The sequence below is a fragment of the Leiobunum rupestre genome, chromosome 1 (genome assembly GCF_980474605.1).
Source record: "Leiobunum rupestre chromosome 1, qqLeiRupe1.1.hap1, whole genome shotgun sequence".
NCBI classification, from domain to species: domain Eukaryota; kingdom Metazoa; phylum Arthropoda; class Arachnida; order Opiliones; family Sclerosomatidae; genus Leiobunum; species Leiobunum rupestre.
The window spans coordinates 80,335,184-80,359,137 of record NC_143384.1 but is presented as its reverse complement, the minus strand read 5'-3'; the positions used below and the strand labels follow the sequence as shown (position 1 = coordinate 80,359,137).

Here is a 23,954-nt window from a genome sequence, read left to right as displayed (position 1 = left end):
GCGAAATGGTTAGCGCGTTCGGCTGTTAACCGAAAGGTTGATGGTTCGAGTCCATCCGGTGGCGACGCTTCTGGTTTTACTCGCGTTCATTCCGTTTCATTATTATTTGTTAAGAATAGTGAGTTGTGAAACGTAGGAGACTTTCGAATAATTTTTTAAATAATACGTCTCCGCCAGAATCGAAGCCTCCGTGGCGCAATGGTTAGCGCGTTCGGCTGTTAAACGAAAGGTTGATGGTTCGAGTCCATCCGGTGGCGACGCTTCTCGTTTTACTCGCGTTCATTCCGTTTCATTATTATTTGTTAAGAATAGTGAGTTGGGAAACGTAGGAGAATTAAGAATAAATCGTTGAATAATACGTCTCCGCCAGAGTCGAACCTCCGTGGCGCAATGGTTAGCACGTTCGGCTGTTAATCGAAAGGTTGATGGTTCGAGTCCATCCGGTGGCGACGCTTCTCGTTTTACTCGATTTCATTCCGTTTCATTATTATTTGTTAAGAATAGTGAGTTGTGAAACGTAGGAGAATTAAGAATAAATCGTTGAATAATACGTCTCCGCTAGAATCGAAGCCTCCGTGGCGCAATGGTTAGCGCGTTCGGCTGTTAACCGAAAGTTTGATGGTTCGAGTCCATCCGGTGGCGACACTTATGGTTTTACTCGCGTTCATTCCGTTTCATTATTATTTGTTAAGAATAGTGAGTTGTGAAACGTAGGAGAATTAAGAATAAATCGTTGAATAATACGTCTCCGCCAGAGTCGAAGCCTCCGTGGCGCAATGGTTAGCGCGTTCGGCTGTTAACCGAAAGGTTGATGGTTCGAGTCCATCCGGTGGCGACGCTTCTCGTTTTACTCGCGTTCATTCCGTTTCATTATTATTTGTTAAGAATAGTGAGTTGTGAAACGTAGGAGAATTAAGAATAAATCGTTGAATAATACGTCTCCGCTAGAATCGAAGCCTCCGTGGCGCAATGGTTAGCGCGTTCGGCTGTTAACCGAAAGGTTGATGGTTCGAGTCCATCCGGTGGCGACGCTTCTCGTTTTACTCGCGTTCATTCCGTTTCATTATTATTTGTTAAGAATAGTGAGTTGTGAAACGTAGGAGAATTAAGAATAAATCGTTGAATAATACGTCTCCGCCAGAGTCGAAGCCTCCGTGGCGCAATGGTTAGCGCGTTCGGCTGTTAACCGAAAGGTTGATGGTTAGAGTCCATCCAGTGGCGACGCTTATGGTTTTACTCGCGTTCATTCCGTTTCATTATTATTTGTTAAGAATAGTGAGTTGTGAAACGTAGGAGAATTAAGAATAAATCGTTGAATAATACGTCTCCTCCAGAGTCGATGCCTCCGTGGCGCAAAGGTTAGCGCGTTCGGCTGTTAACCGAAAGGTTGATGGTTCGAGTCCATCCGGTGGCGACGCTTCTGGTTTTACTCGCGTTTATTCCGTTTCATTATTATTTCTTAAGAATAGTGATTTGTGAAACGTAGGAGAATTTCGATTAAATTTTTGAATAATACGTCTCCGCTAGAATCGAAGCCTCCGTGGCGCAATGGTTAGCGCGTTCGGCTGTTAACCGAAAGGTTGATGGTTCGAGTCCATCCGGTGGCGACGCTTCTCGTTTTACTCGCGTTCATTCCGTTTCATTATTATTTGTTAAGAATAGTGAGTTGTGAAACGTAGGAGAATTAAGAATAAGTCTTTGAATAATACGTCTCCGCTAGTATCGAAGCCTCCGTGGCGCAATGGTTAGCGCGTTTGGCTGTTAACCGAAAGGTGATGGTTCGAGTCCATCCGGTGGCGACGCTTCTCGTTTTACTCGCGTTCATTCCGTTTCATTATTATTTGTTAAGAATAGTGAGTTGTGAAACGTAGGAGAATTAAGAATAAATCGTTGAATAATACGTCTCCACTAGTATCGAAGCCTCCGTGGCGCAATTGTTAGCTCGTTCGGCTGTTAACCGAAAGTTTGATGGTTCGAGTCCATCCGGTGGCGACGCTTCTGGTTTTTCTCGCGTTCATTCCGTTTCATTATTATTTGTTAAGAATAGTGAGTTGTGAAACGTGGGAGAATTAAGAATAAATCGTTGAATAATACGTCTCCGCCAGAGTCGAAGCCACCGTGGCGCAATGGTTAGCGCGTTCGGCTGTTAACCGAAAGGTTGATGGTTCGAGTCCATCCGGTGGCGACGCTTCTCGTTTTACTCGCGTTCATTCCGTTTCATTATTATTTGTTAAGAATAGTGAGTTGTGAAACGTAGGAGAATTAAGAATAAATCGTTGAATAATACGTCTCCGCTAGAATCGAAGCCTCCGTGGCGCCATGGTTAGCGCGTTCGGCTGTTAACCGAAAGTTTGATGGTTCGAGTCCATCCGGTGGCGACGCTTCTCGTTTTACTCGCGTTCATTCCGTTTCATTATTATTTGTTAAGAATAGTGAGTTGTGAAAAATAGGAGAATTTCGAATAAATTTTTGAATAATACGTCTCCGCTAGAATCGAAGCCTCCGTGGCGCAATGGTTAGCGCGTTCGGCTGTTAACCGAAAGGTTGATGGTTCGAGTCCATCCGGTGGCGACGCTTCTCGTTTTACTCGCGTTCATTCCGTTTCATTATTATTTGTTAAGAATAGTGAGTTGTGAAACGTAGGAGAATTAAGAATAAATCGTTGAATAATACGTCTCCGCCAGAGTCGAAGCCTCCGTGGCGCAATGGTTAGCGCGTTCGGCTGTTAACTGAAAGGTTGATGGTTAGAGTCCATCCAGTGGCGACGCTTATGGTTTTACTCGCGTTCATTCCGTTTCATTATTATTTCTTAAGAATAATGAGTTGTGAAACGTAGGAGAATTTCGAATAAGTCTTTGAATAATACGTCTCCGCTAGCATCGAAGCCTCCGTGGCGCAATGGTTAGCGCGTTTGGCTGTTAACCGAAAGGTGATGGTTCGAGTCCATCCGGTGGCGACGCTTCTGGTTTTACTCGCGTTCATTCCGTTTCATTATTATTTGTTAAGAATAGGGAGTTGTGAAACGTAGGAGAATTAAGAATAAATCGTTGAATAATACGTCTCCTCCAGAGTCGAAGCCTCCGTGGCGCAATGGTTAGCGCGTTCGGCTGTTAACCGAAAGGTTGATGGTTCGAGTCCATCCGGTGGCGACGCTTCTGGTTTTACTCGCGTTCATTCCGTTTCATTATTATTTGTTAAGAATAGTGAGTTGTGAAACGTAGGAGAATTAAGAATAAATCGTTGAATAATACGTCTCCTCCAGAGTCGAAGCCTCCGTGGCGCAATGGTTAGCGCGTTCGGCTGTTAACCGAAAGGTTGATGGTTCGAGTCCATCCGGTGGCGACACTTCTGGTTTTACTCGCGTTCATTCCGTTTCATTCTTATTTGTTAAGAATAGTGAGTTGTGAAACGTAGGAGAATTAAGAATAAATCGTTGAATAATACGTATCCGCTAGAGTCGAAGCCTCCGTGGCGCAATGGTTAGCGCGTTCGGCTGTTAACCGAAAGGTTGATGGTTCGAGTCCATCCGGTGGCGACACTTCTGGTTTTACTCGCGTTCATTCCGTTTCATTATTATTTCTTAAGAATAGTGAGTTTTGAAACGTAGGAGAATTAAGAATAAATCGTTGAATAATACGTCTCCGCCAGAGTCGAAGCCTCCGTGGCGCAATGGTTAGCGCTTTCGGCTGTTAACCGAAAGGTTGATGGTTCGAGTCCATCCGGTGGCGACACTTCTGGTTTTACTCGCGTTCATTCCGTTTCATTATTATTTCTTAAGAATAATGAGTTGTGAAACGTAGGAGAATTTCGAATAAATCTTTGAATAATACGTCTCCGCTAGAATCGAAGCCTCCGTGGCGAAATGGTTAGCGCGTTCGGCTGTTAACCGAAAGGTTGATGGTTCGAGTCCATCCGGTGGCGACGCTTCTGGTTTTACTCGCGTTCATTCCGTTTCATTATTATTTGTTAAGAATAGTGAGTTGTGAAACGTAGGAGACTTTCGAATAATTTTTTAAATAATACGTCTCCGCCAGAATCGAAGCCTCCGTGGCGCAATGGTTAGCGCGTTCGGCTGTTAAACGAAAGGTTGATGGTTCGAGTCCATCCGGTGGCGACGCTTCTCGTTTTACTCGCGTTCATTCCGTTTCATTATTATTTGTTAAGAATAGTGAGTTGGGAAACGTAGGAGAATTAAGAATAAATCGTTGAATAATACGTCTCCGCCAGAGTCGAACCTCCGTGGCGCAATGGTTAGCACGTTCGGCTGTTAATCGAAAGGTTGATGGTTCGAGTCCATTCGGTGGCGACGCTTCTGGTTTTACTCGCGTTCATTCCGTTTCATTATTATTTCTTAAGAATAGTGAGTTGTGAAACGTAGGAGAATTTCGAATAAATTTTTGAATAATACGTCTCCGCTAGAATCGAAGCCTCCGTGGCGCAATGGTAAGCGCGTTCGGCTGTTAACCGAAAGGTTGATGGTTCGAGTCCATCCGGTGGCGACGCTTCTGGTTTTTCTCGCGTTCATTCCGTTTCATTATTATTTGTTAAGAATAGTGAGTTGTGAAACGTAGGAGAATTTCGAATAAATTTTTGAATAATACGTCTCCGCTAGAATCGAAGCCTCCGTGGCGCAATGGTTAGCGCGTTCGGCTGTTAACCGAAAGGTTGATGGTTCGAGTCCATCCGGTGGCGACGCTTCTCGTTTTACTCGATTTCATTCCGTTTCATTATTATTTGTTAAGAATAGTGAGTTGTGAAACGTAGGAGAATTAAGAATAAATCGTTGAATAATACGTCTCCGCTAGAATCGAAGCCTCCGTGGCGCAATGGTTAGCGCGTTCGGCTGTTAACCGAAAGTTTGATGGTTCGAGTCCATCCGGTGGCGACACTTATGGTTTTACTCGCGTTCATTCCGTTTCATTAATATTTGTTAAGAATAGTGAGTTGTGAAACGTAGGAGAATTTCGAATAAATTTTTAAATAATACGTCTCCGCCACAGTCGAAGCCTCCGTGGCGCAATGGTTAGCGCGTTCGGCTGTTAACCGAAAGGTTGATGGTTCGAGTCCATCCGGTGGCGACGCTTCTGGTTTTACTCGCGTTCATTCCGTTTCATTATTATTTGTTAAGAATAGTGAGTTGTGAAACGTAGGAGAATTAAGAATAAATCGTTGAATAATACGTCTCCACCAGAGTCGAAGCCTCCGTGGCGCAATGGTTAGCGCGTTCGGCTGTAAACCGAAAGGTTGATGGTTCGAGTCCATCCGGTGGCGACACTTATGGTTTTACTCGCGTTCATTCCGTTTCATTAATATTTGTTAAGAATAGTGAGTTGTGAAACGTAGGAGAATTTCGAATAAATTTTTAAATAATACGTCTCCGCCACAGTCGAAGCCTCCGTGGCGCAATGGTTAGCGCGTTTGGCTGTTATTCGAAAGGTTGATGGTTCGAGTCCATCCGGTGGCGACGCTTCTGGTTTTACTCGCGTTTATTCCGTTTCATTATTATTTCTTAAGAATAGTGATTTGTGAAACGTAGGAGAATTTCGATTAAATTTTTGAATAATACGTCTCCGCTAGAATCGAAGCCTCCGTGGCGCAATGGTTAGCGCGTTCGGCTGTTAACCGAAAGGTTGATGGTTCGAGTCCATCCGGTGGCGACGCTTCTCGTTTTACTCGCGTTCATTCCGTTTCATTATTATTTGTTAAGAATAGTGAGTTGTGAAATGTAGGAGAATTAAGAATAAATCGTTGAATAATACGTCTCCGCTAGAATCGAAGCCTCCGTGGCGCAATGGTTAGCGCATTCGGCTGTTAACCGAAAGGTTGATGGTTCGAGTCCATCCGGTGGCGACACTTCTGGTTTTACTCGCGTTCATTCCGTTTTATTAATATTTGTTAAGAATAGTGAGTTGTGAAACGTAGGAGAATTTCGAATAAATTTTTAAATAATACGTCTCCGCCACAGTCGAAGCCTCCGTGGCGCAATGGTTAGCGCGTTCGGCTGTTAACCGAAAGGTTGATGGTTCGAGTCCATCCGGTGGCGACGCTTCTGGTTTTACTCGCGTTCATTCCGTTTCATTATTATTTGTTAAGAATAGTGAGTTGTGAAACGTAGGAGAATTAAGAATAAATCGTTGGATAATACGTCTCCACCAGAGTCGAAGCCTCCGTGGCGCAATGGTTAGCGCGTTCGGCTGTTAACCGAAAGGTTGATGGTTCGAGTCCATCCGGTGGCGACACTTATGGTTTTACTCGCGTTCATTCCGTTTCATTAATATTTGTTAAGAATAGTGAGTTGTGAAACGTAGGAGAATTTCGAATAAATTTTTAAATAATACGTCTCCGCCACAGTCGAAGCCTCCGTGGCGCAATGGTTAGCGCGTTCGGCTGTTAACCGAAAGGTTGATGGTTCGAGTCCATCCGGTGGCGACGCTTCTGGTTTTACTCGCGTTTATTCCGTTTCATTATTATTTCTTAAGAATAGTGATTTGTGAAACGTAGGAGAATTTCGATTAAATTTTTGAATAATACGTCTCCGCTAGAATCGAAGCCTCCGTGGCGCAATGGTTAGCGCGTTCGGCTGTTAACCGAAAGGTTGATGGTTCGAGTCCATCCGGTGGCGACGCTTCTCGTTTTACTCGCGTTCATTCCGTTTCATTATTATTTGTTAAGAATAGTGAGTTGTGAAACGTAGGAGAATTAAGAATAAATCGTTGAATAATACGTCTCCGCTAGAATCGAAGCCTCCGTGGCGCAATGGTTAGCGCATTCGGCTGTTAACCGAAAGGTTGATGGTTCGAGTCCATCCGGTGGCGACACTTCTGGTTTTACTCGCGTTCATTCCGTTTTATTAATATTTGTTAAGAATAGTGAGTTGTGAAACGTAGGAGAATTTCGAATAAATTTTTAAATAATACGTCTCCGCCACAGTCGAAGCCTCCGTGGCGCAATGGTTAGCGCGTTCGGCTGTTAACCGAAAGGTTGATGGTTCGAGTCCATCCGGTGGCGACGCTTCTGGTTTTACTCGCGTTCATTCCGTTTCATTATTATTTGTTAAGAATAGTGAGTTGTGAAACGTAGGAGAATTAAGAATAAATCGTTGAATAATACGTCTCCGCCAGAATCGAAGCGTCCGTGGCGCAATGGTTAGCGCGTTTGGCTGTTAACCGAAAGGTGATGGTTCGAGTCCATCCGGTGGCGACGCTTCTGGTTTTACTCGCGTTCATTCCGTTTCATTATTATTTGTTAAGAATAGTGAGTTGTGAAACGTAGGAGAATTAAGAATAAATCGTTGAATAATACGTCTCCTCCAGAGTCGAAGCCTCCGTGGCGCAATGGTTAGCGCGTTCGGCTGTTAACCGAAAGGTTGATGGTTCGAGTCCATCCGGTGGCGACGCTTCTGGTTTTACTCGCGTTCATTCCGTTTCATTATTATTTGTTAAGAATAGTGAGTTGTGAAACGTAGGAGAATTAAGAATAAATCGTTGAATAATACGTCTCCGCCAGAGTCGAAGCCTCCGTGGCGCAATGGTTAGCGCGTTCGGCTGTTAACCGAAAGGTTGATGGTTCGAGTCCATCCGGTGGCGACGCTTCTCGTTTTACTCGCGTTCATTCCGTTTCATTATTATTTGTTAAGAGTAGTGAGTTGTGAAACGTAGGAGAATTAAGAATAAATCGTTGAATAATACGTCTCCGCTAGAATCGAAGCCTCCGTGGCGCAATGGTTAGCGCGTTCGGCTGTTAACCGAAAGGTTGATGGTTCGAGTCCATCCGGTGGCGACGCTTCTCGTTTTACTCGCGTTCATTCCGTTTCATTATTATTTGTTAAGAATAGTGAGTTGTGAAACGTAGGAGAATTAAGAATAAATCGTTGAATAATACGTCTCCGCCAGAGTCGAAGCCTCCGTGGCGCAATGGTTAGCGCGTTCGGCTGTTAACCGAAAGGTTGATGGTTAGAGTCCATCCAGTGGCGACGCTTATGGTTTTACTCGCGTTCATTCCGTTTCATTATTATTTCTTAAGAATAATGAGTTGTGAAACGTAGGAGAATTTCGAATAAGTCTTTGAATAATACGTCTCCGCTAGCATCGAAGCCTCCGTGGCGCAATGGTTAGCGCGTTTGGCTGTTAACCGAAAGGTGATGGTTCGAGTCCATCCGGTGGCGACGCTTCTGGTTTTACTCGCGTTCATTCCGTTTCATTATTATTTGTTAAGAATAGTGAGTTGTGAAACGTAGGAGAATAAAGAATAAATCGTTGAATAATACGTCTCCTCCAGAGTCGATGCCTCCGTGGCGCAATGGTTAGCGCGTTCGGCTGTTAACCGAAAGGTTGATGGTTCGAGTCCATCCGGTGGCGACGCTTCTGGTTTTACTCGCGTTCATTCCGTTTCATTATTATTTGTTAAGAATAGTGAGTTGTGAAACGTAGGAGAATTAAGAATAAATCGTTGAATAATACGTCTCCTCCAGAGTCGAAGCCTCCGTGGCGCAATGGTTAGCGCGTTCGGCTGTTAACCGAAAGGTTGATGGTTCGAGTCCATCCGGTGGCGACGCTTCTCGTTTTACTCGCGTTCATTCCGTTTCATTATTATTTGTTAAGAATAGTGAGTTGTGAAACGTAGGAGAATTAAGAATAAATCGTTGAATAATACGTCTCCGCTAGAATCGAAGCCTCCGTGGCGCAATGGTTAGCGCGTTCGGCTGTTAACCGAAAGGTTGATGGTTCGAGTCCATCCGTTGGCGACGCTTCTGGTATTACTCGCGTTCATTCCGTTTCATTATTATTTGTTAAGAATAGTGAGTTGTGAAACGTAGGAGAATTAAGAATAAATCGTTGAATAATACGTCTCCGCCAGAGTCGAAGCCTAAGTGGCGCAATAGTTAGCGGGTTCTGCTGTTAACCGAAAGGTTGATGGTTCGAGTCCATCCGGTGGCGACGCTTCTCGTTTTACTCGCGTTCATTCAGTTTCATTATTATTTGTTAAGAATAGTGAGTTGTGAAACGTAGGAGAATTAAGAATAAATCATTGAATAATACGTCTCCGCTAGAATCGAAGCCTCCGTGGCGCAATGGTTAGCGCGTTCGGCTGTTAACCGAAAGGTTGATGGTTCGAGTCCATCCGGTGGCGACGCTTCTGGTTTTACTCGCGTTCATTCCGTTTCATTATTATTTCTTAAGAATAGTGAGTTGTGAAACGTAGGAGAATTTCGAATAAATTTTTGAATAATACGTCTCCGCTAAAATCGAAGCCTCCGTGGCGCAATGGTAAGCGCGTTCGGCTGTTAACCGAAAGGTTGATGGTTCGAGTCCATCCGGTGGCGACGCTTCTCGTTTTACTCGCGTTCATTCCGTTTCATTATTATTTGTTAAGAATAGTGAGTTGTGAAACGTAGGAGAATTAAGAATAAATCGTTGAATAATACGTCTCCACTAGTATCGAAGCCTCCGTGGCGCAATTGTTAGCGCGTTCGGCTGTTAACCGAAAGTTTGATGGTTCGAGTCCATCCGGTGGCGACGCTTCTGGTTTTTCTCGCGTTCATTCCGTTTCATTATTATTTGTTAAGAATAGTGAGTTGTGAAACGTGGGAGAATTAAGAATAAATCGTTGAATAATACGTCTCCGCCAGAGTCGAAGCCACCGTGGCGCAATGGTTAGCGCGTTTGGCTGTTAACCGAAAGGTGATGGTTCGAGTCCATCCGGTGGCGACGCTTCTGGTTTTACTCGCGTTCATTCCGTTTCATTATTATTTGTTAAGAATAGTGAGTTGTGAAACGTAGGAGAATTAAGAATAAATCGTTGAATAATACGTCTCCTCCAGAGTCGAAGCCTCCGTGGCGCAATGGTTAGCGCGTTCGGCTGTTAACCGAAAGGTTGATGGTTCGAGTCCATCCGGTGGCGACGCTTCTGGTTTTACTCGCGTTCATTCCGTTTCATTATTATTTGTTAAGAATAGTGAGTTGTGAAACGTAGGAGAATTAAGAATAAATCGTTGAATAATACGTCTCCGCCAGAGTCGAAGCCTCCGTGGCGCAATGGTTAGCGCGTTCGGCTGTTAACCGAAAGGTTGATGGTTCGAGTCCATCCGGTGGCGACGCTTCTCGTTTTACTCGCGTTCATTCCGTTTCATTATTATTTGTTAAGAATAGTGAGTTGTGAAACGTAGGAGAATTAAGAATAAATCGTTGAATAATACGTCTCCGCTAGAATCGAAGCCTCCGTGGCGCAATGGTTAGCGCGTTCGGCTGTTAACCGAAAGGTTGATGGTTCGAGTCCATCCGGTGGCGACGCTTCTCGTTTTACTCGCGTTCATTCCGTTTCATTATTATTTGTTAAGAATAGTGAGTTGTGAAACGTAGGAGAATTAAGAATAAATCGTTGAATAATACGTCTCCGCCAGAGTCGAAGCCTCCGTGGCGCAATGGTTAGCGCGTTCGGCTGTTAATCGAAAGGTTGATGGTTAGAGTCCATCCAGTAGCGACGCTTATGGTTTTACTCGCGTTCATTCCGTTTCATTATTATTTCTTAAGAATAATGAGTTGTGAAACGTAGGAGAATTTCGAATAAGTCTTTGAATAATACGTCTCCGCTAGCATCGAAGCCTCCGTGGCGCAATGGTTAGCGCGTTTGGCTGTTAACCGAAAGGTGATGGTTCGAGTCCATCCGGTGGCGACGCTTCTGGTTTTACTCGCGTTCATTCCGTTTCATTATTATTTGTTAAGAATAGTGAGTTGTGAAACGTAGGAGAATAAAGAATAAATCGTTGAATAATACGTCTCCTCCAGAGTCGATGCCTCCGTGGCGCAATGGTTAGCGCGTTCGGCTGTTAACCGAAAGGTTGATGGTTCGAGTCCATCCGGTGGTGACGCTTCTGGTTTTACTCGCGTTCATTCCGTTTCATTATTATTTGTTAAGAATAGTGAGTTGTGAAACGTAGGAGAATTAAGAATAAATCGTTGAATAATACGTCTCCTCCAGAGTCGAAGCCTCCGTGGCGCAATGGTTAGCGCGTTCGGCTGTTAACCGAAAGGTTGATGGTTTGAGTCCATCCGGTGGCGACGCTTCTCGTTTTACTCGCGTTCATTCCGTTTCATTATTATTTGTTAAGAATAGTGAGTTGTGAAACGTAGGAGAATTAAGAATAAATCGTTGAATAATACGTCTCCGCTAGAATCGAAGCCTCCGTGGCGCAATGGTTAGCGCGTTCGGCTGTTAACCGAAAGGTTGATGGTTCGAGTCCATCCGTTGGCGACGCTTCTGGTATTACTCGCGTTCATTCCGTTTCATTATTATTTGTTAAGAATAGTGAGTTGTGAAACGTAGGAGAATTAAGAATAAATCGTTGAATAATACGTCTCCGCCAGAGTCGAAGCCTAAGTGGCGCAATAGTTAGCGGGTTCTGCTGTTAACCGAAAGGTTGATGGTTCGAGTCCATCCGGTGGCGACGCTTCTCGTTTTACTCGCGTTCATTCAGTTTCATTATTATTTGTTAAGAATAGTGAGTTGTGAAACGTAGGAGAATTAAGAATAAATCGTTGAATAATACGTCTCCGCTAGAATCGAAGCCTCCGTGGCGCAATGGTTAGCGCGTTCGGCTGTTAACCGAAAGGTTGATGGTTCGAGTCCATCCGGTGGCGACGCTTCTGGTTTTACTCGCGTTCATTCCGTTTCATTATTATTTCTTAAGAATAGTGAGTTGTGAAACGTAGGAGAATTTCGAATAAATTTTTGAATAATACGTCTCCGCTAAAATCGAAGCCTCCGTGGCGCAATGGTAAGCGCGTTCGGCTGTTAACCGAAAGGTTGATGGTTCGAGTCCATCCGGTGGCGACGCTTCTCGTTTTACTCGCGTTCATTCCGTTTCATTATTATTTGTTAAGAATAGTGAGTTGTGAAACGTAGGAGAATTAAGAATAAATCGTTGAATAATACGTCTCCACTAGTATCGAAGCCTCCGTGGCGCAATTGTTAGCGCGTTCGGCTGTTAACCGAAAGTTTGATGGTTCGAGTCCATCCGGTGGCGACGCTTCTGGTTTTTCTCGCGTTCATTCCGTTTCATTATTATTTGTTAAGAATAGTGAGTTGTGAAACGTGGGAGAATTAAGAATAAATCGTTGAATAATACGTCTCCGCCAGAGTCGAAGCCACCGTGGCGCAATGGTTAGCGCGTTCGGCTGTTAACCGAAAGGTTGATGGTTCGAGTCCATCCGGTGGCGACGCTTCTCGTTTTACTCGCGTTCATTCCGTTTCATTATTATTTGTTAAGAATAGTGAGTTGTGAAACGTAGGAGAATTAAGAATAAATCGTTGAATAATACGTCTCCGCTAGAATCGAAGCCTCCGTGGCGCAATGGTTAGCGCGTTCGGCTGTTAACCGAAAGTTTGATGGTTCGAGTCCATCCGGTGGCGACGCTTCTCGTTTTACTCGCGTTCATTCCGTTTCATTATTATTTGTTAAGAATAGTGAGTTGTGAAACGTAGGAGAATTTCGAATAAATTTTTGAATAATACGTCTCCGCTAGAATCGAAGCCTCCGTGGCGCAATGGTTAGCGCGTTCGGCTGTTAACCGAAAGGTTGATGGTTCGAGTCCATCCGGTGGCGACGCTTCTCGTTTTACTCGCGTTCATTCCGTTTCATTATTATTTGTTAAGAATAGTGAGTTGTGAAACGTAGGAGAATTAAGAATAAATCGTTGAATAATACGTCTCCGCCAGAGTCGAAGCCTCCGTGGCGCAATGGTTAGCGCGTTCGGCTGTTAACCGAAAGGTTGATGGTTAGAGTCCATCCAGTGGCGACGCTTATGGTTTTACTCGCGTTCATTCCGTTTCATTATTATTTCTTAAGAATAATGAGTTGTGAAACGTAGGAGAATTTCGAATAAGTCTTTGAATAATACGTCTCCGCTAGCATCGAAGCCTCCGTGGCGCAATGGTTAGCGCGTTTGGCTGTTAACCGAAAGGTGATGGTTCGAGTCCATCCGGTGGCGACGCTTCTGGTTTTACTCGCGTTCATTCCGTTTCATTATTATTTGTTAAGAATAGTGAGTTGTGAAACGTAGGAGAATTAAGAATAAATCGTTGAATAATACGTCTCCTCCAGAGTCGAAGCCTCCGTGGCGCAATGGTTAGCGCGTTCGGCTGTTAACCGAAAGGTTGATGGTTCGAGTCCATCCGGTGGCGACGCTTCTGGTTTTACTCGCGTCCATTCCGTTTCATTATTATTTGTTAAGAATAGTGAGTTGTGAAACATAGGAGAATTAAGAATAAATCGTTGAATAATACGTCTCCTCCAGAGTCGAAGCCTCCGTGGCGCAATGGTTAGCGCGTTCGGCTGTTTACCGAAAGGTGATGGTTCGAGTCCATCCGGTGGCGACGCTGGGAGTCTCGCTTGAGCTTTTGTAGAGTGCGGTTGCCGATTTTTCCGCTCCGTTTTTACCTCTCCGAGGGGACAAAGTCCCCTAGGAGGGGTTATACAACGACCGTGTCTGTCTGTGGGTGGGTCTGTGGGTGGGTCTGTGGGTGTGTCTGTCTGTCAGGACTGCGAACGCGTTCGCATTTTCGGTGCAAAGTGTAAACACTGCGTACGCAGTTTCTCAAAGGGTTGGCAAAACCACCGTGTGACGGTGAGCGTTAACGGATGCATTTGCGGTTTGGTTTGGATGGTGTTTTTTCGCTCACCGTCGTGACGGTTTGGTGTATTACGTTTTTGTAATGTTTATGCGTAGGTTGTGAGTGTTGAATTTGTTGTGTTTGTGTTCTGATGGATGTGCATGTTGAGTCTGTTGTGTTTATATGGGCGTTTTCTCTCCAACTTCTTCTTAATGACTTTGGGACGGACCGAGTGCTGAGTGTAATGCTACCTCTCAACGTCCAATGGCAGGGTTTCCACCAGTTGTACACGGTATTCGTCTTAGTATCAATTTGCGATCGCATCGGGCGGGATTTGAACCCGAGACCTCCTGATTGACAGGCGGACGTTCTACCACAGAACCACCGACACTTGTTACGCCTTATTGAAAATTAGACCTTCAGCTTTATCGGAAGCGTATTTAATAGAGTACGAAATTTTGGTTTAATTGAAATAGAATTGAAATTGAAATTATTGCATCGAAGAAATTCTAATTTAGCGTTTCTCTATTGATTAAAAACAAATGCGCCACCCAGGTTTCGAACCCAGACCATTCGGTTTGGCAGTCGAGCGCTCTACCACAGAACCACCGATAGCTGCTTAGATTCACTGAAATTAAGACAGGCATCGTAAGCATAATAGGTAATAAAGTCTTTTTTTATTAATGAATTTATGAAGGCCTAATCTGGTATTTTTTAAAGGTTAAATCTTGTTTTAGCGCAGTCAGCCGAGATTAGAGGGTTAAAGGGTAGACCCTGTGGGTGGTCCACTTTCTTAACGACCTATATATAGTTCTGTTAATTCAAAGGAGATAATTTAACGTTAATTGCTTTAAAAGCTGGCGGTTAGTCAAGTGGCTCTCTGTGCTTTGTTGATGGTAAGGTTTTTGCTTCTTGTAAATACATTTGGTGTGGATATTTGGATATCTACGATTTCTAAAGCAGTCAATGATTTCTTGGGTGTGCGAGTCATTATATGATATTGGAAATTGGACGGCATTGGTCTTTTTCATGTGGTATGCGTCACAACGTCAACAGGAAGTGAACGAGTCGTCCACTACCAGATATCTACGGTATCTTCATCAAGGGCGAGTGTTGAAATAAAATGAGCGTTAAAGATGCGGCAAGTATTTCGTAAGCGAGTAATTCCAAAAAGCCTCTGTAGATATTTCATTAAAATTTGCTTCGTATTATATTTAACTGATAAACCTGTTCTGTAAAAGGGTTTAATTCAATTGTGCATTGTTATAGTACGTCTAACTTACTGTTGTAACTACTTAACTTATGATATTCTGAATAAATTAAAATTGGTCGTTTCGTCTCAATTATTTTAATTATAATTAAAATTTTATACCGGGCGGGATAGAAATGGGTTAATATTTTTAACAAATAACTCTAAATTGCGGAGATATATCTTTAAGGGTTATCTCGAGAAATTAATACCACTAGGGACAATTCTTCCGAGGAGAGGTATATTTTGGCTTGCCAACTTGTTCTATTCTCTTCCTGCGTTTAAGCCTAGGCTTAGTGTTTTTTTAATTTTATTTAGTATTCTATAATCCCAGTTTATTGAGTTGTTAATTAATTTTTAATCTTTGACCCTGCATTGCAGGGTCTTTAACCCCTTTAACTAATTTAAATTATGGAAGTTTTAAGACGTACGGTTTTCGTCGCTTCTGAAGCGACGGCCGTTAATTTGGTAGAAGATGATTTGAAAGCGCATTTTGGTTTAGATTCATATTCGTCAGTGGTCGCTACTTTGGGTGGCTTTTTTGTCTCATTTATAACATTGGAAGATGCGGATACTTGCGTTGAACATGGTATGGAGATTGGAGGCGTAGAATGTGTCGTTGCAAAGGTTGGGAGCCGCGAGGTTTTGATGACGTTATCTGGTCTACCGGAATTTGTCACTGATGAAGCGGTGAAAGATAAGTTTGTCAGCATGAAATGCGAGGTAAAGTCTGACGTGATGTGGGCGCGGGAAAATGGAAAATATTACGGTCAACGGTCGATAAAAGTGTCATTACCGGAGGGCGTGTCAAGTTTGCCTTATACTATTCGTATTCGTGATGTCTTGGGTCTTGAAACTAATTACCGTCTCCGCCACGACCGTCAGGCCAAGGTCTGTAACAAATGTTTTTCCACATCTCATTTATATCGCCAATGCCCCGATTTTCGTTGTCGAAAGTGCGACCTTCAAGGTCACGGCATCCGTCAATGTCCGGATTGGGAGAAGGGCGCCCAAGGCCGGCCTGCTCAAGTCAACGCAAAAGTGGGCAACGCTATTGTTCATGAATTGCCGATGGATCAGGGGGAAGCGGTGAATCCACAACTTCCACCCGACGTGGATGCGGTTACTCCTAAAGAAATGCCTGATAAAGAACCCTCCTCAAATTTATCGTTAAGCGCAGCTAAGAGACCGATTTCTACTTCCACTGGTAGTGATGATGGTGTCCGCCACACTGGTAATTTGTCTTTGTCCGCTTCGACTAGTAAATCGTCATATTCTAAAAGGCTCCGTGACAATAAAACTTTTGAGAAGGCCATAGCTATCAGGCGTTTTGGTTCGTGGGAAAAGCTTCGGATGGAGGCTCCAGAGAACGGGGATCAGTTGGCGGCGAAGGAGATTTTAGAGTTTTTGGAACTTAGTAAGCCGTATGACATTATTTGCCTTCAGGAGACGCATTGGTTAGCGGAGCACGCGCATCGGTTTAAGTCTCTATGGCGTGGTCAAGTATTTTTTGACAATGATTCGACGACCGGATTTCGCGGCGTGGCAACGCTTGTTCGGCCGGGTTTATCTGCTATCGCTTCACGCGTGATCGTCAGTAATGAGGGACGGTTCGTTATTGTGTCGCTTAACTTCGATGATGTGTCGATAGATATTGTTAACGCGTATTTACCTAATGACGCGAATGATCGGGTACCTTTTTACGCGCGGCTCCGAAATGAGGTTTCTCGTTTGCAGCGTCCAGTAGTCGTGGGAGATTTTAATGATGTCGTTAGTCGCACTCGGGACCGTTATCCTATTCCGCTGGCAGCATCTCGTTTACGCCCTACAGAGCTCTTCCACTTCATAAGCTCGCTCCATCTCGTTGATGTCTGGAGGGTCACGCATCCCCACGTGTTTGACTGGTCATGGGCTGGTTATGTTTTCGGGAAGTATGTACAATCGCGTATCGATTATATTTTTGTCCCCGAGTCGGAACGTAAAAATGTCCAGATTTGTCAAATTCTGCCGTGTTCGCTATCGGATCACAAACTTGTGGAACTGCGTTTTCATCTCGACGGGGTAGCCATAGGACCTGGTACGTGGTCTTTCAACGCAAGCTTTCTCGAATCGGATTCGTATCGTGACGCTGTGAGTCGCATTATTCGTCGTAGTCGTACTTGGCCGGAATTCTCCACGTCGGTCATTGCCTGGTACGAGAGGTTGAAGACTTCGTTGCGTGATCACGCTATGTTTTTTGGAAAATTACAAGCTACGCGTAGTCGCGAGCGTCGTACTGCGTTACGGTTAGCGGTAGACCAAGCTCATGTTGATTTCCGTAATGGTCTCATTGACGCGTCGGAGTTGACTTCTAAGACCGACGATCTTAATTTCTTTGATCGGAATTCCCTCCGGGGGGCCGTGATCCGTTCCAATCAATTGTGGCGGACGGACGGTGAACAGCCGACAGCCTATTTTTTACGCTTAGAAAAGTATCGCCAATGTAAGAAAAATGTACGGTACATCTATTCCACGTCGCGCACTCTACTAGTAGATCCGTCGGATGTTCGTCATAGAATTTTCGAGCATTTTAGCGATATGTACAGAAGTCAACCTGTCAATCGCTTTTCGGTGGAGGAATACGCGGCGCATCTTCCAACTCGGTTATCGGACGACGCAAGTGCTATCTGTGATAGCCCGGTGACTTGGACGGATGTTACGTTAACCCTGGGGCAGCTTCCCAGTGGTAAGAGTCCAAGGAAGGATGGACTTACCAATGAATTTTGGAAATTCGTTCTTCCGCAAATTAAGGTTGAGTTTCTGGCGCTGATCTCTTTTTGCCAGGCGGACGGTTGCCTGCCTCCGAGTATGAAAGAAGGTATGATCGTGCTGCTGCCTAAGAGCGGCGACTTACGCTACGTTTCAAACTGGCGTCCTATCACGCTCCTCAATGCTGATTATAAGATTCTCGCGAAGATCCAGGCTATGCGGCTTTCGGCGGTTTTGCCGACGATAATTTCGGATCGTCAGACCGGCGCGATTAAAGGTCGTGGGGCAATAAGTACCCCTTCACTTTTACTTGACACTATCGATTACCTTCAAGGTGTAGACTCTGGTGGCATCCTGTTGAAGTTGGACTTGTCCAAAGCGTTCGATTGCGTGTCTTGGCCGTATCTCTTTGCTGTCTTGCGGGCTTTTGGATTCGGGCCAATTTTTTGTGGGTGGATTCAAACGTTTCTCATCGGTAGCAGGTCATGTTTGAAGATTAATGGCTATCTAACTGATTTTTTCCAACTCGGACGCTCGGTTCGTCAGGGTTGTCCGCTTAGCCCCCTTCTTTACGTTCTAACATCCGAAGCCTTAGTTTTCGCGTTGGAGCGTCGACGGTCTATTGTCCGAGTTTCGTGGCCGGGCATCCATTCGGCTCCTCTTTTGCGCATTCACGTTGACGACAATACGGTAGTCGTTCGCGACCGGCAGTCGGTGGAGGAGGTTGTTGCTGAATATAACCGCTTTTCGGAAGGTTCGGGCGCAGTTTTAAATTTGGCCAAGTGTCGCGGTTTATGGCTTGGCTCAGATCGTTCCAATGTCCCTGAAGTAATTTCTGGGATAACTATTTCTTCGGATCCGCTAGAGGTTCTTGGCGTTTATGTTGGTTCGTCTCACAATGATACTCTGGAACTTAATTGGTCTTCGCGTTTAGAAAAATTTAAAAAAGTTTTACGAACTTGGCAAGCGCGGCATTTAACGGTTACCGGCAAAGTTATTTTAGTTAACACTTTGGCTATGTCCATTTTGTGGCATACTCTTCGATCGGTTCCGTTTCCTGACCGTTACGCGGTGGAGTTCCGCAAAGTGGCGTTGGCGTTCATCTGGGGTTCTAAGGCCCATAAGGTTTCGTACGATACTCTTACTCGCCTTAAGCGTTTGGGTGGCTATGGACTGATTGATTTGAAATGGAAAACGTGCGCGTTCCGTTTGAAGGAGTTGCAGGCGATTCTGCGCGCGGATTGTCCTTCTTGGCAGAGAGATCTTGCCGTGGCACTCTTGAATCCTTTTGACGGTACTTCCAGCCCCGGAATTAATGTTTTACGGTGCCAGTTAACTCAGCCGTTATTAAGTCGTCTTTCTCCGCGTTATCGCGAAATGTGGATTGCCTGGCAGACATTTCTCACTTCGCAGAATTTACGTCTACAGATGGCAGCCGATCCGTTCCACGAGCCGGTGTTTTATAGTCAGCGTGTTGATCTATCTACTCTGACTTCGCGGTCACGGCTTCCGTTTCTTTCGCACGGACTACTATGTCTCCGCGATTTTTGTTACGAAGTCATACCTGGTTTTCTTCCAGAGGACAGTGTATTGGAACTATGCAATATTGATGCCTCGATGCAGCGGGCTCTGGATGTCAAACGCGTTTATTCCGTTATTAAAGAATCTTTGCCGAAAGTTTTTTTCGACCGCGTGTACGCTTCTTCGTCGCGGGTTCCAGTCGAGAACGCAATACGTGTTTTTTCCAAAGACAACACCGAATTGGATTATTTGGCGGCCTCGGCTAAAGAACTATATCAGCGCTACCTTTCGGTTCGAAATTACGAGTCATCCGGTGAGCTTAAGTGGCGGGAATATTTAGGAGGTCCCTTACCCAAACCAGGATGGAGTTGGTTAAAAGGACGAGTTTTAAGTCCCGAACAACGCGATAATAATTTAAGAATTGTTCATCACGCGCTATTTCTTAACAAACGTATTCATTTGTTCGATCCGCAGATCTCTCCCATGTGTACTTTTTGTAAAAACGCAGAAGAAACATTATCACATATATTATTTGGGTGTAGCATTGTTGAGGCCTGGTGGTCATGGCTATTTAAAGATAAACTTTGTTTAAAAGTCGATTATTTTACCAATCCCGGCTTTGTTCGAAATTGTTTTATTGTTTTTCAAGGTAAATGCCCGATATCTTTAAATTCTCACGAGTTAAAAATAATACATTTCATGGTATCTCTTTTAAAGTACCTTATTCTGGACTGCCGTTCCTTTTATAATTTCAATCAAAACATACCTCTCGTAGTAGTTCAACATAGATTTTATGCAAAATTTAAATGCGAAATACGTAAAACCATTAAAATTTTTAAAGATAAAGATAAAGAATTTACTAACATGTTGTCAAAAATATTTTAAGAACTCTAATTTAACAGTGTCAATAGTCTTTAAAAAGCACTCCAGTCTGTTTTAAGGGGTTAACTATTGTTCTTAAATTGCATTCATATATATATCGCATTCCAAGAGTTGGTTTTGGGTTAATATACACAAACGCATTAGAATTCCTGTATTTTTATGATTGTTGTTATTATTTTATAAATATTGGTCTCGCAACTTTTGTAATATACACTAAAAATGTATTTTTTAATGATATAATTAAAAAAAAAAAAAAAAAAGCGTTCGGCTGTTAACCGAAAGGTTGATGGTTCGAGTCCATCCGGTGGCGACGCTTCTCGTTTTACTCGCGTTCATTCCGTTTCATTATTATTTGTTAAGAATAGTGAGTTGTGAAACGTAGGAGAATTAAGAATAAATCGTTGAATAATACGTCTCCGCTAGAATCGAAGCCTCCGTGGCGCAATGGTTAGCGCGTTCGGCTGTTAACCGAAAGGTTGATGGTTCGAGTCCATCCGGTGGCGACGCTTCTGGTTTTACTCGCGTTCATTCCGTTTCATTATTATTTGTTAAGAATAGTGAGTTGTGAAACGTAGGAGAATTAAGAATAAATCGTTGAATAATACGTCTCCGCTAGAATCGAAGCCTCCGTGGCGCAATGGTTAGCGCGTTCGGCTGTTAACCGAAAGGTTGATGGTTCGAGTCCATCCGGTGGCGACACTTCTGGTTTTACTCGCGTTCATTCCGTTTCATTCTTATTTGTTAAGAATAGTGAGTTGTGAAACGTAGGAGAATGAAGAATAAATCGTTGAATAATACGTATCCGCTAGAGTCGAAGCCTCCGTGGCGCAATGGTTAGCGCGTTCGGCTGTTAACCGAAAGGTTGATGGTTCGAGTCCATCCGGTGGCGACACTTCTGGTTTTACTCGCGTTCATTCCGTTTCATTATTATTTCTTAAGAATAGTGAGTTGTGAAACGTAGGAGAATTTCGAATAAATTTTTGAATAATACGTCTCCGCTAAAATCGAAGCCTCCGTGGCGCAATGGTAAGCGCGTTCGGCTGTTAACCGAAAGGTTGATGGTTCGAGTCCATCCGGTGGCGACGCTTCTCGTTTTACTCGCGTTCATTCCTTTTCATTATTATTTGTTAAGAATAGTGAGTTGTGAAACGTAGGAGAATTAAGAATAAATCGTTGAATAATACGTCTCCGCCAGAGTCGAAGCCACCGTGGCGCAATGGTTAGCGCGTTCGGCTGTTAACCGAAAGGTTGATGGTTCGAGTCCATCCGGTGGCGACGCTTCTGGTCTTTCTCGCGTTCATTCCGTTTCATTATTATTTGTTAAGAATAGTGAGTTGTGAAACGTGGGAGAATTAAGAATAAATCGTTGAATAATACGTCTCCGCCAGAGTCGAAGCCACCGTGGCGCAATGGTTAGCGCGTTCGGCTGTTAACCGAAAGGTTGATGGTTCGAGTCCATCCGGTGGCGACGCTTCTCGTTTTACTCGCGTTCATTCCGTTTCATTATTATTTGTTAAGAATAGTGAGTTGTGAAACGTAGGAGAATTAAGAATAAATCGTTGAATAATACGTCTCCGCTAGAATCGAAGCCGCCGTGGCGCAATGGTTAGCGCGTTCGGCTGTTAACCGAAAGTTTGATGGTTCGAGTCCATCCGGTGGCGACGCTTCTCGTTTTACTCGCGTTCATTCCGTTTCATTATTATTTGTTAAGAATAGTGAGTTGTGAAACGTAGGAGAATTTCGAATAAATTTTTGAATAATACGTCTCCGCTAGAATCGAAGCCTCCGTGGCGCAATGGTTAGCGCGTTCGGCTGTTAACCGAAAGGTTGATGGTTCGAGTCCATCCGGTGGCGACGCTTCTGGTTTTTCTCACGTTCATTCCGTTTCATTATTATTTGTTAAGAATAGTGAGTTGTGAAACGTAGGAGAATTTCGAATAAATTTTTGAATAATACGTCTCCGCTAGAATCGAAGCCTCCGTGGCGCAATGGTTAGCGCGTTCGGCTGTTAACCGAAAGGTTGATGGTTCGAGTCCATCCGGTGGCGACGCTTCTCGTTTTACTCGCGTTCATTCCGTTTCATTATTATTTGTTAAGAATAGTGAGTTGTGAAACGTAGGAGAATTAAGAATAAATCGTTGAATAATACGTCTCCGCCAGAATCGAAGCCTACGTGGCGCAATGGTTAGCGCGTTTGGCTGTTAACCGAAAGGTGATGGTTCGAGTCCATCCGGTGGCGACGCTTCTGGTTTTACTCGCGTTCATTCCGTTTCATTATTATTTGTTAAGAATAGTGAGTTGTGAAACGTAGGAGAATTAAGAATAAATCGTTGAATAATACGTCTCCTCCAGAGTCGAAGCCTCCGTGGCGCAATGGTTAGCGCGTTCGGCTGTTAACCGAAAGGTTGATGGTTCGAGTCCATCCGGTGGCGACGCTTCTGGTTTTACTCGCGTTCATTCCGTTTCATTATTATTTGTTAAGAATAGTGAGTTGTGAAACGTAGGAGAATTAAGAATAAATCGTTGAATAATACGTCTCCGCCAGAGTCGAAGCCTAAGTGGCGCAATAGTTAGCGGGTTCGGCTGTTAACCGAAAGGTTGATGGTTCGAGTCCATCCGGTGGCGACGCTTCTGGTTTTACTCGCGTTCATTCCGTTTCATTATTATTTGTTAAGAATAGTGAGTTGTGAAACGTAGGAGAATTTCGAATAATTTTTTGAATAATACGTCTCCGCCAGAAACGAAGCCTCCGTGGCGCAATGGTTAGCGCGTTCGGCTGTTAACCGAAAGGTTGATGGTTCGAGTCCATCCGGTGGCGACGCTTCTGGATTTACTCGCGTTCATTCCGTTTCATTATTATTTGTTAAGAATAGTGAGTTGTGAAACGTAGGAGAATTAAGAATAAATCGTTGAATAATACGTCTCCGCTAGAATCGAAGCCTCCGTGGCGCAATGGTTAGCGCATTCGGCTGTTAACCGAAAGGTTGATGGTTCGAGTCAATCCGGTGGCGACGCTTCTGGTTTTACTCGCGTTTATGCCGTTTCATTATTATTTCTTAAGAATAGTGAGTTTTGAAACGTAGGAGAATTAAGAATAAATCGTTGAATAATACGTCTCCGCCAGAGTCGAAGCCTCCGTGGCGCAATGGTTAGCGCTTTCGGCTGTTAACCGAAAGGTTGATGGTTCGAGTCCATCCGGTGGCGACACTTCTGGTTTTACTCGCGTTCATTCCGTTTCATTAATATTTGTTAAGAATAGTGAGTTGTGAAACGTAGGAGAATTTCGAATAAATTTTTAAATAATACGTCTCCGCCACAGTCGAAGCCTCCGTGGCGCAATGGTTAGCGCGTTCGGCTGTTAACCGAAAGGTTGATGGTTCGAGTCCATACGGTGGCGACGCTTCTCGTTTTACTCGCGTTTATGCCGTTTCATTATTATTTCTTAAGAATAGTGATTTGTGAAACGTAGGAGAATTAAGAATAAATCGTTGAATAATACGTCTCCGCTAGAATCGAAGCCTCCGTGGCGCAATGGTTAGCGCGTTCGGCTGTTAACCGAAAGTTTGATGGTTCGAGTCCATCCGGTGGCGACGCTTCTCGTTTTACTCGCGTTCATTCCGTTTCATTATTATTTGTTAAGAATAGTGAGTTGTGAAACGTAGGAGAATTAAGAATAAATCGTTGAATAATACGTCTCCGCCAGAGTCGAAGCCTCCGTGGCGCAATGGTAAGCGCGTTCGGCTGTTAACCGAAAGGTCGATGGTTCGAGTCCATCCGGTGGCGACGCTTCTGGTTTTACTCGCGTTCATTCCGTTTCATTATTATTTCTTAAGAATAGTAAGTTGTGAAACGTAGGAGAATTTCGAATAAATTTTTGAATAATACGTCTCCGCTAGAATCGAAGCCTCCGTGGCGCAATGGTTAGCGCGTTTGGCTGTTAACCGAA

At 44.1% G+C, this 23,954-nt stretch overlaps 50 non-coding genes across 50 annotated transcripts; all 50 read left to right on the top strand.

Moving 5' to 3' along the window:
• Window positions 1–762: 762 nt before the first annotated feature.
• TRNAN-GUU (transfer RNA asparagine (anticodon GUU)) lies at window positions 763–835 on the top strand. Its single transcript has one exon. It is a non-coding gene; the product is annotated as a tRNA-Asn (tRNA).
• Window positions 836–955: 120 nt separating this feature from the next.
• Window positions 956–1,028, top strand: TRNAN-GUU (transfer RNA asparagine (anticodon GUU)). The gene has a single exon. It is a non-coding gene; the product is annotated as a tRNA-Asn (tRNA).
• A 506-nt stretch (window positions 1,029–1,534) lies between these two features.
• Window positions 1,535–1,607, top strand: TRNAN-GUU (transfer RNA asparagine (anticodon GUU)). Its single transcript has one exon. It is a non-coding gene; the product is annotated as a tRNA-Asn (tRNA).
• A 505-nt stretch (window positions 1,608–2,112) lies between these two features.
• TRNAN-GUU (transfer RNA asparagine (anticodon GUU)) lies at window positions 2,113–2,185 on the top strand. Its single transcript has one exon. It is a non-coding gene; the product is annotated as a tRNA-Asn (tRNA).
• Window positions 2,186–2,498: 313 nt separating this feature from the next.
• TRNAN-GUU (transfer RNA asparagine (anticodon GUU)) lies at window positions 2,499–2,571 on the top strand. The gene has a single exon. It is a non-coding gene; the product is annotated as a tRNA-Asn (tRNA).
• A 505-nt stretch (window positions 2,572–3,076) lies between these two features.
• Window positions 3,077–3,149, top strand: TRNAN-GUU (transfer RNA asparagine (anticodon GUU)). The gene has a single exon. It is a non-coding gene; the product is annotated as a tRNA-Asn (tRNA).
• A 120-nt stretch (window positions 3,150–3,269) lies between these two features.
• TRNAN-GUU (transfer RNA asparagine (anticodon GUU)) lies at window positions 3,270–3,342 on the top strand. The gene has a single exon. It is a non-coding gene; the product is annotated as a tRNA-Asn (tRNA).
• Window positions 3,343–3,462: 120 nt separating this feature from the next.
• TRNAN-GUU (transfer RNA asparagine (anticodon GUU)) lies at window positions 3,463–3,535 on the top strand. The gene has a single exon. It is a non-coding gene; the product is annotated as a tRNA-Asn (tRNA).
• A 120-nt stretch (window positions 3,536–3,655) lies between these two features.
• Window positions 3,656–3,728, top strand: TRNAN-GUU (transfer RNA asparagine (anticodon GUU)). The gene has a single exon. It is a non-coding gene; the product is annotated as a tRNA-Asn (tRNA).
• Window positions 3,729–4,426: 698 nt separating this feature from the next.
• TRNAN-GUU (transfer RNA asparagine (anticodon GUU)) lies at window positions 4,427–4,499 on the top strand. Its single transcript has one exon. It is a non-coding gene; the product is annotated as a tRNA-Asn (tRNA).
• Window positions 4,500–4,619: 120 nt separating this feature from the next.
• Window positions 4,620–4,692, top strand: TRNAN-GUU (transfer RNA asparagine (anticodon GUU)). The gene has a single exon. It is a non-coding gene; the product is annotated as a tRNA-Asn (tRNA).
• A 313-nt stretch (window positions 4,693–5,005) lies between these two features.
• Window positions 5,006–5,078, top strand: TRNAN-GUU (transfer RNA asparagine (anticodon GUU)). Its single transcript has one exon. It is a non-coding gene; the product is annotated as a tRNA-Asn (tRNA).
• A 120-nt stretch (window positions 5,079–5,198) lies between these two features.
• On the top strand, window positions 5,199–5,271 carry TRNAY-GUA (transfer RNA tyrosine (anticodon GUA)). The gene has a single exon. It is a non-coding gene; the product is annotated as a tRNA-Tyr (tRNA).
• A 313-nt stretch (window positions 5,272–5,584) lies between these two features.
• TRNAN-GUU (transfer RNA asparagine (anticodon GUU)) lies at window positions 5,585–5,657 on the top strand. Its single transcript has one exon. It is a non-coding gene; the product is annotated as a tRNA-Asn (tRNA).
• Window positions 5,658–5,777: 120 nt separating this feature from the next.
• Window positions 5,778–5,850, top strand: TRNAN-GUU (transfer RNA asparagine (anticodon GUU)). Its single transcript has one exon. It is a non-coding gene; the product is annotated as a tRNA-Asn (tRNA).
• A 120-nt stretch (window positions 5,851–5,970) lies between these two features.
• TRNAN-GUU (transfer RNA asparagine (anticodon GUU)) lies at window positions 5,971–6,043 on the top strand. The gene has a single exon. It is a non-coding gene; the product is annotated as a tRNA-Asn (tRNA).
• Window positions 6,044–6,163: 120 nt separating this feature from the next.
• Window positions 6,164–6,236, top strand: TRNAN-GUU (transfer RNA asparagine (anticodon GUU)). The gene has a single exon. It is a non-coding gene; the product is annotated as a tRNA-Asn (tRNA).
• A 120-nt stretch (window positions 6,237–6,356) lies between these two features.
• On the top strand, window positions 6,357–6,429 carry TRNAN-GUU (transfer RNA asparagine (anticodon GUU)). Its single transcript has one exon. It is a non-coding gene; the product is annotated as a tRNA-Asn (tRNA).
• Window positions 6,430–6,549: 120 nt separating this feature from the next.
• Window positions 6,550–6,622, top strand: TRNAN-GUU (transfer RNA asparagine (anticodon GUU)). Its single transcript has one exon. It is a non-coding gene; the product is annotated as a tRNA-Asn (tRNA).
• Window positions 6,623–6,742: 120 nt separating this feature from the next.
• TRNAN-GUU (transfer RNA asparagine (anticodon GUU)) lies at window positions 6,743–6,815 on the top strand. The gene has a single exon. It is a non-coding gene; the product is annotated as a tRNA-Asn (tRNA).
• Window positions 6,816–6,935: 120 nt separating this feature from the next.
• TRNAN-GUU (transfer RNA asparagine (anticodon GUU)) lies at window positions 6,936–7,008 on the top strand. The gene has a single exon. It is a non-coding gene; the product is annotated as a tRNA-Asn (tRNA).
• Window positions 7,009–7,320: 312 nt separating this feature from the next.
• TRNAN-GUU (transfer RNA asparagine (anticodon GUU)) lies at window positions 7,321–7,393 on the top strand. The gene has a single exon. It is a non-coding gene; the product is annotated as a tRNA-Asn (tRNA).
• A 120-nt stretch (window positions 7,394–7,513) lies between these two features.
• TRNAN-GUU (transfer RNA asparagine (anticodon GUU)) lies at window positions 7,514–7,586 on the top strand. Its single transcript has one exon. It is a non-coding gene; the product is annotated as a tRNA-Asn (tRNA).
• Window positions 7,587–7,706: 120 nt separating this feature from the next.
• On the top strand, window positions 7,707–7,779 carry TRNAN-GUU (transfer RNA asparagine (anticodon GUU)). The gene has a single exon. It is a non-coding gene; the product is annotated as a tRNA-Asn (tRNA).
• Window positions 7,780–8,284: 505 nt separating this feature from the next.
• Window positions 8,285–8,357, top strand: TRNAN-GUU (transfer RNA asparagine (anticodon GUU)). Its single transcript has one exon. It is a non-coding gene; the product is annotated as a tRNA-Asn (tRNA).
• A 120-nt stretch (window positions 8,358–8,477) lies between these two features.
• TRNAN-GUU (transfer RNA asparagine (anticodon GUU)) lies at window positions 8,478–8,550 on the top strand. Its single transcript has one exon. It is a non-coding gene; the product is annotated as a tRNA-Asn (tRNA).
• A 506-nt stretch (window positions 8,551–9,056) lies between these two features.
• On the top strand, window positions 9,057–9,129 carry TRNAN-GUU (transfer RNA asparagine (anticodon GUU)). The gene has a single exon. It is a non-coding gene; the product is annotated as a tRNA-Asn (tRNA).
• A 120-nt stretch (window positions 9,130–9,249) lies between these two features.
• On the top strand, window positions 9,250–9,322 carry TRNAN-GUU (transfer RNA asparagine (anticodon GUU)). Its single transcript has one exon. It is a non-coding gene; the product is annotated as a tRNA-Asn (tRNA).
• Window positions 9,323–9,635: 313 nt separating this feature from the next.
• TRNAN-GUU (transfer RNA asparagine (anticodon GUU)) lies at window positions 9,636–9,707 on the top strand. The gene has a single exon. It is a non-coding gene; the product is annotated as a tRNA-Asn (tRNA).
• Window positions 9,708–9,827: 120 nt separating this feature from the next.
• On the top strand, window positions 9,828–9,900 carry TRNAN-GUU (transfer RNA asparagine (anticodon GUU)). Its single transcript has one exon. It is a non-coding gene; the product is annotated as a tRNA-Asn (tRNA).
• Window positions 9,901–10,020: 120 nt separating this feature from the next.
• Window positions 10,021–10,093, top strand: TRNAN-GUU (transfer RNA asparagine (anticodon GUU)). The gene has a single exon. It is a non-coding gene; the product is annotated as a tRNA-Asn (tRNA).
• A 120-nt stretch (window positions 10,094–10,213) lies between these two features.
• Window positions 10,214–10,286, top strand: TRNAN-GUU (transfer RNA asparagine (anticodon GUU)). The gene has a single exon. It is a non-coding gene; the product is annotated as a tRNA-Asn (tRNA).
• A 1,277-nt stretch (window positions 10,287–11,563) lies between these two features.
• On the top strand, window positions 11,564–11,636 carry TRNAN-GUU (transfer RNA asparagine (anticodon GUU)). Its single transcript has one exon. It is a non-coding gene; the product is annotated as a tRNA-Asn (tRNA).
• Window positions 11,637–11,756: 120 nt separating this feature from the next.
• TRNAN-GUU (transfer RNA asparagine (anticodon GUU)) lies at window positions 11,757–11,829 on the top strand. Its single transcript has one exon. It is a non-coding gene; the product is annotated as a tRNA-Asn (tRNA).
• Window positions 11,830–12,142: 313 nt separating this feature from the next.
• On the top strand, window positions 12,143–12,215 carry TRNAN-GUU (transfer RNA asparagine (anticodon GUU)). The gene has a single exon. It is a non-coding gene; the product is annotated as a tRNA-Asn (tRNA).
• A 313-nt stretch (window positions 12,216–12,528) lies between these two features.
• TRNAN-GUU (transfer RNA asparagine (anticodon GUU)) lies at window positions 12,529–12,601 on the top strand. Its single transcript has one exon. It is a non-coding gene; the product is annotated as a tRNA-Asn (tRNA).
• Window positions 12,602–13,106: 505 nt separating this feature from the next.
• TRNAN-GUU (transfer RNA asparagine (anticodon GUU)) lies at window positions 13,107–13,179 on the top strand. The gene has a single exon. It is a non-coding gene; the product is annotated as a tRNA-Asn (tRNA).
• Window positions 13,180–20,438: 7,259 nt separating this feature from the next.
• Window positions 20,439–20,511, top strand: TRNAN-GUU (transfer RNA asparagine (anticodon GUU)). The gene has a single exon. It is a non-coding gene; the product is annotated as a tRNA-Asn (tRNA).
• Window positions 20,512–20,631: 120 nt separating this feature from the next.
• On the top strand, window positions 20,632–20,704 carry TRNAN-GUU (transfer RNA asparagine (anticodon GUU)). The gene has a single exon. It is a non-coding gene; the product is annotated as a tRNA-Asn (tRNA).
• A 120-nt stretch (window positions 20,705–20,824) lies between these two features.
• TRNAN-GUU (transfer RNA asparagine (anticodon GUU)) lies at window positions 20,825–20,897 on the top strand. The gene has a single exon. It is a non-coding gene; the product is annotated as a tRNA-Asn (tRNA).
• A 120-nt stretch (window positions 20,898–21,017) lies between these two features.
• On the top strand, window positions 21,018–21,090 carry TRNAN-GUU (transfer RNA asparagine (anticodon GUU)). Its single transcript has one exon. It is a non-coding gene; the product is annotated as a tRNA-Asn (tRNA).
• Window positions 21,091–21,210: 120 nt separating this feature from the next.
• Window positions 21,211–21,283, top strand: TRNAN-GUU (transfer RNA asparagine (anticodon GUU)). Its single transcript has one exon. It is a non-coding gene; the product is annotated as a tRNA-Asn (tRNA).
• Window positions 21,284–21,403: 120 nt separating this feature from the next.
• On the top strand, window positions 21,404–21,476 carry TRNAN-GUU (transfer RNA asparagine (anticodon GUU)). Its single transcript has one exon. It is a non-coding gene; the product is annotated as a tRNA-Asn (tRNA).
• Window positions 21,477–21,596: 120 nt separating this feature from the next.
• TRNAN-GUU (transfer RNA asparagine (anticodon GUU)) lies at window positions 21,597–21,669 on the top strand. Its single transcript has one exon. It is a non-coding gene; the product is annotated as a tRNA-Asn (tRNA).
• Window positions 21,670–21,789: 120 nt separating this feature from the next.
• On the top strand, window positions 21,790–21,862 carry TRNAN-GUU (transfer RNA asparagine (anticodon GUU)). Its single transcript has one exon. It is a non-coding gene; the product is annotated as a tRNA-Asn (tRNA).
• A 120-nt stretch (window positions 21,863–21,982) lies between these two features.
• Window positions 21,983–22,055, top strand: TRNAN-GUU (transfer RNA asparagine (anticodon GUU)). The gene has a single exon. It is a non-coding gene; the product is annotated as a tRNA-Asn (tRNA).
• Window positions 22,056–22,367: 312 nt separating this feature from the next.
• Window positions 22,368–22,440, top strand: TRNAN-GUU (transfer RNA asparagine (anticodon GUU)). Its single transcript has one exon. It is a non-coding gene; the product is annotated as a tRNA-Asn (tRNA).
• Window positions 22,441–22,753: 313 nt separating this feature from the next.
• TRNAN-GUU (transfer RNA asparagine (anticodon GUU)) lies at window positions 22,754–22,826 on the top strand. The gene has a single exon. It is a non-coding gene; the product is annotated as a tRNA-Asn (tRNA).
• A 313-nt stretch (window positions 22,827–23,139) lies between these two features.
• TRNAN-GUU (transfer RNA asparagine (anticodon GUU)) lies at window positions 23,140–23,212 on the top strand. The gene has a single exon. It is a non-coding gene; the product is annotated as a tRNA-Asn (tRNA).
• Window positions 23,213–23,718: 506 nt separating this feature from the next.
• TRNAN-GUU (transfer RNA asparagine (anticodon GUU)) lies at window positions 23,719–23,791 on the top strand. Its single transcript has one exon. It is a non-coding gene; the product is annotated as a tRNA-Asn (tRNA).
• Window positions 23,792–23,954: the final 163 nt, after the last annotated feature.